This window comes from Pleurodeles waltl, chromosome 7 (genome assembly GCF_031143425.1).
Source record: "Pleurodeles waltl isolate 20211129_DDA chromosome 7, aPleWal1.hap1.20221129, whole genome shotgun sequence".
Taxonomy (NCBI): domain Eukaryota; kingdom Metazoa; phylum Chordata; class Amphibia; order Caudata; family Salamandridae; genus Pleurodeles; species Pleurodeles waltl.
This window is the reverse complement of record NC_090446.1, coordinates 1,341,342,083-1,341,354,293: the sequence shown is the minus strand read 5'-3', so window position 1 is coordinate 1,341,354,293 and position 12,211 is coordinate 1,341,342,083. Positions and strand designations below refer to the sequence as shown.

General features: G+C 44.7%; 1 protein-coding gene across 3 annotated transcripts in view; it reads right to left on the bottom strand.

Annotated features, from left to right (window-relative positions):
* Positions 1 to 12,211, bottom strand: part of LOC138246276 (galactoside alpha-(1,2)-fucosyltransferase 2-like) — a 341,218-nt gene that overhangs the window by 5,096 nt on the left and 323,911 nt on the right. The window contains exon 1 of one of the 3 annotated variants that reach the window (XM_069200711.1): positions 3,617 to 3,839. The exons of the other annotated variants lie outside the window; for them this stretch is intronic. The gene's annotated coding sequence lies outside the window, so the exon portion shown is untranslated. Of the gene's footprint in view, positions 1 to 3,616; positions 3,840 to 12,211 lie in introns of those variants that run through there. 3 annotated transcript variants of the gene reach the window in all.

The following is a 12,211-nucleotide window of genomic DNA, read 5'->3' as shown; positions in this document are numbered from 1 at the left end:
ATTGTTCTAGGCAATATGAAGTGTGTGTAAAATATCAAGTCATTGCATGTCTCGCACACAACACTAGTTTTATGTGCTAGAAAAGGGCTTGAATTTAAGAAAGTCCTATATTACTCAGTCTCCAAGAAACTACATAGTTATAAAGTTCAGTGAGCTTGTGATTGTTAATGATTTAAAAATGGAAAGCCATGCAGGTTATCAGGAAAAAGAATAGGTGAATTTGATATCAAATGAGGTGCTTGGGAATAAAAGCAGGAGCAAAGAAGCCACTGGAAAAGACATAAGCCAACATTCAAACTTAATTTAAGCAGTGGACAGGGAAATAAGCATTCATCAAAAAGAAGAGACAATCCTGCACTAGAAAATGTTTTTACATTTGCATCATCATTAACAGATTTCAAATGGTGCTGGTGAAAAGACTTGGAGGAGTATCATGTAACACAAATCCTCTCTTTTGAACAAACAATTCGTGCCCTCCTATATGTTACACAATTCCTCTTTTTTGAATAATCATTTTGTTCCCTCCTATAAGTCACATAAACCTTGTCATTGAGTAAACAAACATTTTGTGTCCTGCTTTATGATTCGCACATCCTCTCCGTTGAATAAACCATTTGTGCCCTCCTGTATGTTACACAAGACTCGTTCTGTCTGTTGAGTAAAGAACGAATGCACTCCTATATGTTACACAAATCCTGTTTGTTGAAAAAATAATTTATGCATTGCTATATGTTACACAAATCCCGTCTATTGAGTAAACAATTTGTACCCTTCTTAATGTTATACCTTTTGTCCTCCTATATGTTAACCACATTATGTTCCCTCACCGTCACCCTCTAACAATGCCTCTCATCTCTCCGTAGCCCCTTTCTCACATGTATTTCATTTGTTTTATAGCGCCTCTCTTACCAGCATAGGGTGTTGGAGCACTTTACATCACACACATGCACAATGAATCATATGTGTCTAAATCAGTGTATGGAACATGTTAAGTAAGACAACGGGGACTACAAAGTGTAGGGTTCACGTCATACATACTGGAAAGCATTTTCTAAGACTGCTTGGTCTGGAATAGCATAAACTCAGGGTTCAGAATATAACCTAGTGGTTAGGGTTGACTATACTAATAATTTATTTCTACCCAAACAAACCCTTTTTTAGCAAAAATAGGATATACTGTTCTGTGATCTGCATATTACACGTTCTTTGCAGCAGGCACAATAACCCTCTGCGCTTCCTTAGTTGAGTTGAGTTGAAACTGCCACTAGACCCTGATCTCTCTCCAGCAGGTACATTACTCACCAGAGTTATCTTGGCACTTTTATTGTTGGCTAAAAAGGAATTCTGGGGTGATTTTAAAAATTCTGCACTGCTACAAAAATCCCTCGCTCCCCCCTCCCCCCCCCCCTCCCAATATCCCCAGTAAGAAAAGCTCAGATATAAATTAAGCCCACTTTTTAGTCCGGAGGGCACACCATTTAGCAATTTCACTTTAATCTGAGGACACATACTATGCACTGATAATGCTACTAAACCGCCTAGTCATCCTTATCTGCGTTAAAATAAGTTCGTGTGATAGGACTATTAGAACATCGTTGAAACAATTTTACGGTTACAATTAGCACTGTTTACAAACATATTAGTAATATACCCTGCACTCCTGAAACTGCTACTTAACACACACAAGCTATTTGCAGGTAAAGGAAGTGTGTCAATGTTCACCTTTCCTCCTCAGGACCCTGTTGCCTCCATTCCGTGGATTAGAAACAATTGTCTCCTCGGAGCACGGTTTCTGCAGTCCATAAACTTTATAAACTCGGCAGAGCAATTTTTCAGAGCACAGCCGCCTGCAGTTCGTAAACATTATAAGTTTCCTCCTCAGAGCAGTGTTCCTTCACTGTAATAGTGAGTAGGTGAATAAATATCCTTGTAAAGATTTAATCTAAATCTATAAGGTAAAAGCGTAATCGGCAAGTCCACTGACGTCATTTAGGGGTCGCCAGGGATCGGTCGCCCCATGCGGCCTTTGCGACCCCTGGCTTCGGAGGTGGCAAAAGCAGTGCCAGGAACGCAAGGGCAGCTCGACCTTATGGACGTCAGTTAAGGCTCCACTTTCACTGTTTTCAGTCAGATTTTGTTTTATTACACTAATAGTGAACAATACCACATTATTCACTATTGGTGTAATAAAAATGGAGTACAATTAGCATCATGGCCCTATCTGGCAGCTGAGATAAGTAAAAAGTGCCTTTAAATGTATTTTGTGTGTGCGCTTGCGGATGAGCGTGTGTTTATGTAAGACAGAGTGTGTGTATGAGTGAATGTGTGTATGTGTAAACATAAATGTGTGAATGAAAGTAAAGATTAAATGCCGCCTTACGTCACTTTCGCTTCCCTGGCATTTTGGTGACTTGACGTCCATGGGCAAGTGATCAGCTGTTGGCTGCCAGTGTCTACATCAAGCAATGTCTGTGGGCCGAATGTCTGTTGTAAACGCCACAGACAAATGGAAGTCAGGGATGAGCGCAGCAAGAGGCAGAGAGACGAGGAAAGAGACCAGCCTCGGATGCTCAATGCCATGTTTAAAACAGCCCTGGCACTAAGCACCGAAGAGGAAGGAACTTCCGTAGGCAAATGTGAACAATGCGAATAACCTAAGAGCAGTGAGTCAAAGTAAAAGCTTAGCACAAACATTCCTTGAGAACCTATTGCATCCCGGCAGCGCCACCAACAAATTAAAGACTGGCACACCCTCTCGATGACACTAAAGGTGGATGTATAAGATCAACATGTCTTCACTCCCAACGAAGACTATATGAATTAGATTGATGATCCATTCCCCCATGGGAGAAATCAAAAGGTGAATGACACTGCAACAGACCAATGGACGAAGAGGACTGGCTGGAAGACCCTGTATGTATACAGTGGCGTAACAAAGGCCCCCAAGGTGCGGGGAGGGGGGGCAAACTCCAGGAGGGTCCCCTCAACACTGCAACCTGGCATTGGAGCTCCCGAGTGAGACCGGAGGATGGCCCCTCCATGTACTTTGCAGCCCCCACCCCCCCAACAAGTTTCGATAGACCAAAATGTATATGTGTTTTTTTTCAAGTTTAAAAAACAAAAAAGGTCGGGTTATGCCAGACTTAAAAGAGAGGGTTCTAACTTTCAGCAGGGTTTGCCTTCCCTTAAAGGTCTTCAATGGTAACAGGGGTTGACTAGCTCTGCACAAGGCAGAATAGCAGGTTCTGTTTCAAATTCCGTGCGCTTAGCTGCCCTGCTTGTAATTATGTTTCTTTTTTTTAACTGCACTACGGTGGGAAAGAGCTTTGTCTGGCTCGGCTGTATTTTGGCTGGCCAGTCCCAGCAAAGGCCGAGGCAGGCTACCCAACCCCCTCCCCCCTCCCGCCCCCTCTTGTCTTGGTAATATTTATAGACAACAGTTTCGCACACAGAAATGGAGATATATAAAAGAACATATACACACTCAAGCACACAAAACGCTCCCCCGTGTTACCTTCCCTTCACACATGTTCTCCCTGCTTCTTCATCATATGCGAGTTTAAACATCTCAAGAACAACGAACTAGAGTAGGAAAGAGGGGACCCGTAGCTCTTACCTTAGTATCTGCTACGTGAAGAAATTACGCCTTTAAAACACTACCCACAGATTTAATCCTATGCCGTTCTGCACAAGAAAGGCAGGCAACAGACCGTCCTATTGTCACGGAGCAGAACTTTTATATTCAACCCGGAATAGAGGAAAAGGGAATGCAGACTCGCAGGTTCGTGGACACCGCCCTGAGACATGCAGGGAATCGAGAAGGAAGGGTTTGAGTCATCCAGGAGCCTGTCCGCTTCTCCCCAGCCCGGCCATCTTCCGCCACTGGTGGCAGCTCTGAGCTTCTCCAAGCCCCGGGGTTCTGCAAAGCCCCAGCTGCTGCGCTGCAGACAACGGGACCGACGGAGGAGACCTTTTCTGCTCCCTACGGGACGTTTAATGCCTTAGGCCAGTGGTTCCCAACCTTTTGACTTCTGTGGACCCCCACTTTATCATTAATTGAACCCAGGGACCCCCACTGAATCATCATTGGAATCCGGGGATCCCCCACTGAGTCATTACTGGAAGTTTGGGACCTAATTTGTCAATATTTGGCAATATTTATTAATACTTTTTAATTTTCTAAGTAGTCGCGGACCCCCTGAGAAGGCTTCGCGGACCCCCAGGTGTCCCCGGACCACAGGTTGGGAACCACTGCCTTAGGCCCTAATTAAAAAAATGTGACGGATATACATGACGGATATCCCGCCTGCCGTATTACCAACCATTGCCATAGAATACACTGGGATCGTAATACGGCGGACGGGATATCCGTCAAGTTTGTGATGGCCGTGGTTGCTGCTGAAGAGCTGTGTAGTACCGCTAGTTTAGGCCATGGCACTGATAAGACTGCTTAAAGAAACACACACATTAATTTATACCCATTTCTTTATCTCAAATGTGTTACTTCAGCATTAATATGAGTTTCTTAGAAAGCTGTACTGAATTTACTCAATATCAATGCATATAATGTTCCCACGGTTGCAGGTGGTAGCACAGGAACTAATGTTTGGGGATCAGGACATGTTTTCCATCATCCGATTTTGACCCAGAACGGGAGAGACACATGAAGAAAGAAGGGATAAAGAAGAGGAAGAGAAAGACAAGAAAACAGTGACAAAGAGAACTAACAGAGATGAAAAAGCACTGCAAATGTTTGATAAAGAGGTTAGAGACAGGAAGTGAAGGGTGTTATGTTATGTTACATATATTTATAGAGCGCAAGTACACCAGTCGGTTTTGTGGCACTAAGTGAAAGAGGCATAGCCCATCTTCAGAACAGTTAGTCATAGATGTGGTAAAAAGAGGCGTGGGGTGAAATCTAGATTAGGTAGCCTTTGTATTTGACAGCCACCGTGGCAGGCTCTTAGGAAAAACATTGTTGGGTGCCCGCACTTCTGTTTTGTTTCTCACAAAAAGAACTGCTCAACACATTTTTTCAGAGTCCTGTTACCTCTGGATTGTTCCCATGAGGAACAGGTTAAAGACTGATTTGAATATGGCTGGGTGCAAACTGAGGTGGCATAGTGGGTGAAAAATGATACATTGGGAAGAGGCCAGAGTGATTGCCACTGGCTAAGATTAATTCATGCATTTCATCCAGCACCTTGTTGTTGCAGTGGACACCCTAACTGTGACGGGTATGATCGGATATGGGTCCGTGCTCCCTGTGCCACTGAAATCAAGCTATGGTTAGCTGATGAGCCCTTCTCAGGGCAAAATTGGTTCTAGGTTGCTTAATTTCCAGTTCATGGAGGACCTAGCTTGGCAGTTTGGGCTGGACCGTTTCCATGAGTAGCAGCGTCAAGACTGATTTGCATAAGGGTGGGCCAAATTGAGGAGACATGGTGGGCAAATAACAATGGATTGGGGTTTGGTCTGAGTGATTGCAAGTGGCTGATACTAATTTATGCATTCCATACATCACCTTGTTGATGTTGCCGTTGATGTCCTAAGTGCAATGGATATGCCCAGATGTTCATCGTGTCTCACTGTGCTATTTGAATCAAGCTTATCTGGCTGATGAGCCCTTATCAGGGTGAAACCAGTCCTCAGTTGCTTGCATTCTGTGTCAGGGATGGCCTGTCTTGGCAGATCGGTGCAGACTGTTTCCATGAGAAGCAGGGTCATGACTGAGGTGACATGGTTGGTGAAAATGATGTTACAAAAAAGGTGTACACTGTTCCAAATGGAAAAATATAATCACTAGGGGAAAATTAAAGTTCAGGAGCAAGAGCCCTCACACATCCGAGAGGATGTCATGCTTCATCATCGGGTAGCTCCTCATCAGACCGGCGCTGCAATGTCTGACGGGCTCCCCGTAAGGGGGCTCTTTGCCGGAGATCTTTTAGGTAGCAGCCGTGGTAGCGGACACTACAAGACCTGGTGTTGCGGTCAGGCGCTAATCCTGGCAGGAGAGTGAAAGCTAAAATTGGTTCCCAGTCTTAAAAGGAGCGAATCAATTTAATTAATCAGTGGAATAAGACCGGGACCAAGATTAAAAACAGAAGGAAAGTGGAAAGTGTAAAATGAGGAATAATGCTCAACCACTTTCTGCATGGTGCTGGAGCTTAAGGAGATTATCGTCGGGCTCCTAGGACATGGCCAACATGTTTCGCGTACAGTGGTCTAACAAGATCCTATGACGCTTCTTCAGGACCAATACATAATAAGACTTCTCCTGTCTATATTACCGAAAGTTTGCAAAAATGTCAAACAAATCATATAGTCACTTACAGTTCACTAATTGTCAGAAACCTTTAATGGTCGCCCTAGAAAAATACAAACAAATCATTATGATCAAAATACACGGAAAAATAAGGAAGGACACCCGTGACACAACAGTGTGTAGTAACCAGTTGTGTAAAAACATAATAAGACAATATGCTTACCATCCCTTGGTATATGGGGGGCCCCTTGGGAAGTAGCATGCCGAAAGCGGTCACTACTAATAAAGTGGTAAAGCAGACACCATGAATGCAGTGTAATCAATCAGAACCAAAACAGTCACATTCACTACTAGAGGTCGGTTGGTTAGATTGATTATGAACATCAAGCACATTATTAGTCCATGTCTCTTGGAAATTCATACACAGACTCATCACTAGCATTTTTGACATTTGTTGAAGGAAAACTGGGAGGAATAAAACAGTTTTACAGCAGAAATTATTTCTAAAAAGGCTTGGTGAGTACTGTAGCAGAGTGTAATAGTCTGCGTGGTGATTTACAAAGGCAAAAACACACTGGCAAAGCATGGTTATCCATAGAATGTTAAGGGATTACCCTGACCTAAGTCTGTTAATACTTTGAGAGATGTCATTAGTTGAGCTCAATATACGTCCCCAGAGTAAATAAGTAACCGAAAAAAGCGATAAACACACAAACGCGAGGTCACTTACTTTGTGGATGACGGCAGTCTGCAGGGGAACCTACCCTGACGTGCTCTCCTAAAAAGACAACTTCCCGACTCGGTGCGAGTCTTTTAAAGAGAAGTTTTCCCGGCAAAAATGGGAGAGGGTGGTCAAAACTGTAGAAGGACTACACTCCGGGAACTGCATCAGAGCGAGTCTCAGAAATAAAAGAAGGACCCAAGCAAAATTACGGCGGCCATCTTTGTGAACAGAGATATAATAGACTAGAATGAGCATTACTCCAATAGCCTCGTGGGTGGTAGTAAAAACAAACAATGGACTAAAACATCGTCGGCCATCTTGGAATGACTAGAACTGGATAGTGAGTTATGCCAGTTAATACAATGAGTGGTTTGGAGTGGGAAGCCGGAAATAACCGCCCTAGTAGACAAAAGAAAGGTATGGGCCACAGAGTAATACATAAAATGGGGCTCCCTAAAACCATAGTCTTTCACAGTCAGTCCAATTAGGATGGAAATAAAAAGTGAAAAACAGAACAAATATAGATTGAAGATACTGAATAGTCGGTGGTAAATCCTTAAAAGGGGTTGATTAGGCAGACAATGTAGTCCAGGGAATGGCATCATTCAACCCATCTGTATCAGTATGAATCTTGAAAACCCACCGTTGTTCCAGTCTGAACAAGGAGTGTGGAGAGTCAGTAGTGATTCTAGGGGCGTCAAGTACGACCCAACTTAAATCATCGGGACTGTGGGGGGCATCTAGGAAGTGTGCGCATAATTTTGTTGTAATGCGTCCACACCTGATGTTGCTCCTATGCTCGTTGATTCGTATTTTAACTGGTCTAGAAGTCATGGCCGCATAACGTAGCCCGCATGGACACGTAATCATGTAAATGCAGTTTTTAGTGTTGCAATTTGTGTGTTTTGTCAGGTGCCATTGGCCTATAGGTGCCAAATCTAAAGTTTTGTTGGGGCTAGTCAATTGGCAGACATTACAGTGTCCACAGGGATAATGTCCAGTTACAGGTGGAAGGTTCCAGAGTGTAGTTTGTGTCTGTGTTTGCAATGTGTTTTTTGGACGGGTATGGACTATCAGATCTTTAATATTTTTAGATTGTTTAAATGCAAATAGGGGCCTAGGAATGGTATTGCCCCCACTGTTGAGGATAGGCCACCTTTGATTAATCAGTTTTTTTATCTGGTTAGATAGTGGGGTGAAAGTAGACACACAGGTCAACCGTCTATTCGTGACTCTAGTATTAGTTTGAAGTAGAGAGTCACGATTATTGTTCCTTGCTCTCTTACGAGCTCGGTTGATGACGTGTTGGGGATAATGTCGTTCAAGGAGTTTTGTTTGAAGATCATCTGCTTGGGTATTGTATTCCTGTATTGAGGAACAGTTTCGTCGTAGTCGCAAGAATTGGCCAAATGGTAAATTGTCACGGAGGGATTTAGGATGATGACTCTCGTACATTAGCAGGCTGTTGCGATCTGTAGGTTTTTGGTAAGTACAGGTTAATAATTTCCCCTGTTCAATTGTAATCAGTAAGTCCAAAATATGAACCTCCTTATCCGACACCGTAGAAGTGAATTTCAAATATGGGTTTAGTGTGTTTACCCACTCGGTCAGTGAACTAGCTGTAGCCAAAGGGCCTTGCCATACAACCAAGATGTCGTCGACGCCACAATTTTATGTTATCGGTGAAAGGATTAGAAACTGGTAAAATGAATTGTTTTTCAAAGTTATACATATAGAGGCATGCCAAGCTGGGAGCAAAGGTACTTCCCATGCTAGTACCTCTAATCTGATGATAAAATTGATCTTCAAAGCGAAATAAATTTTCTTTCATTGCTAATGTGGCACATTGCATGATAAATGCAATGGGTGATGTCAAATTGTCACTATTGTGTTAAGAATATATGGTGAAAATGATGGACATGGATCTGGCCTGTGTGATTACCAGTGGCTAAGATTAATTCACAAATCAGTTCCAAATGTATGCACACTTCCGAGTTGCAAGGCCTATGGGTAAAGAAATGCACATCTTGGAGAAGCAAAGCCTGGACAGAAACATCCTCTGTTACTATTTGTCTATTTGTACTCATTTTATGTTTGCTTAGTCCAGTGCTGGTGTTCTGTGCAGCAGTTAGTTGCTGAAGGATATCAAAACTCGGGCGTTTTGAAAACACCTACATATCTTATATCTCACGACATGGGTGTCTTAAAGGCCCAGGGATTATTTTTTAATCTCTAATACATGTTTCGGAAACCCCTTAGATTTCTAGTATCTTGAACATAGGAATTTTTATATTCCTATGACCCTCATACCTCACAACATTAGTTATGAGATATTAGACATTAGTAACTTAAGAAATATTGTTATTTATGCCCAGATGCATGTGTCCTGGCACATTATAGAATCAATGATTATGATCCACCATAAAACACATCACTGTCAAATGTATATGTAGGCTACCTACATGGTAATAGATTAAGAAGTGCAATATAAATAATAGAGATATCTCCTTATTGATTACCTAGTGGCAGTCGCCTCTAGGTAGTTATACTTAGGACCATTTTTCCATAGAAAAATAGTTTTTTGACTTGCCTATATCTTTGGCACCGTTTGGGGAATCTTCACAAAACTATCCAAAAAAAGTACCCCCGTGATTCTTACTGCACACAAAAGGTTTTGTGGTGATCCATCAAGCGGGGGAAGGGAAAAAGGGGGGATAAAAAAGTACATTTCTTATGTTTATTCCCATAAAATCTTTGAACACGAATACAGCCCGACCGCTGGACTGAATTACACCACATTTGGCAGAAAGCGAGCTCTCAGTGCGCAGATCTGTCCAGTTATTTTTGGAGATATTAAAGCGAAATCAAATGTGTATAACTAGGGCAGCGGATCCCCCCTGACGACTTCGTGAATAATGACAAGCTCGTGCAGGGAAATGCACAGCTCTGATTGTCTACCAACACTTCAACCAGGAAGTGCTGACAACCATCTTGGGACTCAGGTTCAGCCAAATCCCACCCAAAAATGCAAAAAAATGAAAAGGGGCCAGGGTAGGAACAACCTGACCCCTTAGCTCTGATGCTGGAAGAGCACAAAAGCACGTAAAACATTTTTTTTGCAGCAAATTGGCAGTCATTTTGTGGGGGGACCTTGCAGCCCCCATACAGCCCTGGGGATCGCCATCTCCCTGGGGCTTTAATGAAATCTAATGCGGGAGGGCCACAGAGCCCCTGTAGCCCCAGGGACTACCACCACCTCCCTGGAGCTCAAATAGAATCTAATGCGGGGGGCACGCAGCCCACCAGCAGCCCCGGGGCTTTAATGAAATTCAATGAGGGGCCGGGTCCTACCCCCCACACCCTCAGGGACCTCCACGTCCCCGGGTCTAAAATATAATAAGAAGGGGGTTCGGTTTCTAACCCAGGTACCACCACCTCCCTGGAGCAAATCCAACATTGGAGGGGGGCCACGTGGCCCACCTCATGGAGCCAATAATGGCCCTGGGGACCACCACCCCCCAGGGCCAGCTCCTGCTATGTCCCAGGGTGCCCACCCCTGGGGCATTGCTGTTTGCTCTTACTTAGCGACAGCTTTGACAGCTGCCCCCAAGTCAGAGCAAACACTTTGCTCGCAGTCAAACAGCTCTCCCTCACTGCAAGCACAGGTTTCCTCTGTGTCCCTGCCCATGGAGATGCAGCAAGGAAACAGAGGAAACATTGCTCTGACAGAAAGGGAGGTGCTTTTAAAAAAAAACAAAAGAAAACTTTAGGCGTGGCCCCAGGGGATGGGATCCCCAGGGCTGAGATCGGCCTGGAGAGGGGGGCCATGTGTCCCCTCGTCTCCAAAAAACAAATACAAATTTAGACCGCACCCTAGGGAATGGGGACCCTGGGGCTGAGGTCACCCTGTGGAGGGGGGGCGAGTGGCCCCCACCCAAAAATTAAATTTTAGAAGGCTGGCCCCAGGAGATGTGGTCCCCGGGGCCGATCTAGGCCAGGAGAGGGGGGCAAGTGGACCTGTAGCCAACTACTGCTGTGCATGGCCAAAAGCTGTGCACACTGTGGGGCTGGGTGGTTAGGGGTGTCAGGCGCAGGGCAAAGCTGCAGGACAGTCCCTGTTGTGTTTGTGTGTGTGTGTGCAAATGTCTGTGTGCTTGTGTGAATGTCTGTATGGGGGGCGGGGTGTGTGTTGTGGCTGTGTGTGAATGCATGTGTGAAAGAGTGAGCTTGGATGTGTGCGTGTATGCATGTAAGTGTGGTGTGTGCATGCGTGGATCAGGGGGTTGGGGGTAAGTACGAGGATCGGGGGGTCAGTATGGGGACAGAGGAGGCAGGGTTTTTTTGCTGCTTGGAGGGAGTGGGGGGCTTCTGATGTCGTCGGGTGTGGGAGGATCTCCTACATGGAGGGGGGGTTGGGGAGTCCTGTTGTGGCGACAGGAATCAGAAGTCCTGTTACCAGTATCCTTTCCACCAGGGATTTCATGGCGGGGCTGCCGCCACGGATTCCCTGGTGGAAAGGATACTCATAATACTGTGGGCGGTCCCACCGGCCTGGTGGCACAGGCAGTGAACTAGCTGTGATGCAGCCAGTTTAGTGCCGCTGTTGGCAGTCTGACCGACAACGGCGGCATGGCGTACCGGGACAGGACCATCAAAGTCATAATGACCACCATAGTAATGAAAATTACTTTACGTTAAAAAACCCGTAGAAATTCACTGAAAAAAACAAAGGTTACAGGGATGTTATAGTTAGGAAACAGAATTTAAAAAAAACATAGACTCTGTCATGATTTGTCAGTGATTGACACTCAGCCCTGGGCACTTTAGGGCTTAGAAAGGAAGCACCCAGGCCTGAGGCAATCAGTGATGCTCCCCTTCATCACGACGGGGAGGGCCTTGAGGTGCTTTGCCAGGGTGAAGATGTCAGCCCCTCAGCCCATTAGGTCAGGCTGTGGTTGGATGTAATGCAAAGAAGGAAGTTAGAAATAAGCAACCCAGATGGGATCAAAAGCAAGGGGAGCTTCTGACACCGCAGCTGGAGCACGAGGGACACAGTTTGACACGGAGATATAGGTGTTCATGGATTTGGACAATAGCATCTTATTAGTATAATAACACACATGAATAGAGGGCAGGCACCACTATCAACCTGCCCAGCCATATATGCATGCAGGCTCTGTGAGGAAGAGAGATGGGGTGTAATATGGCATAGTATTGGTTCT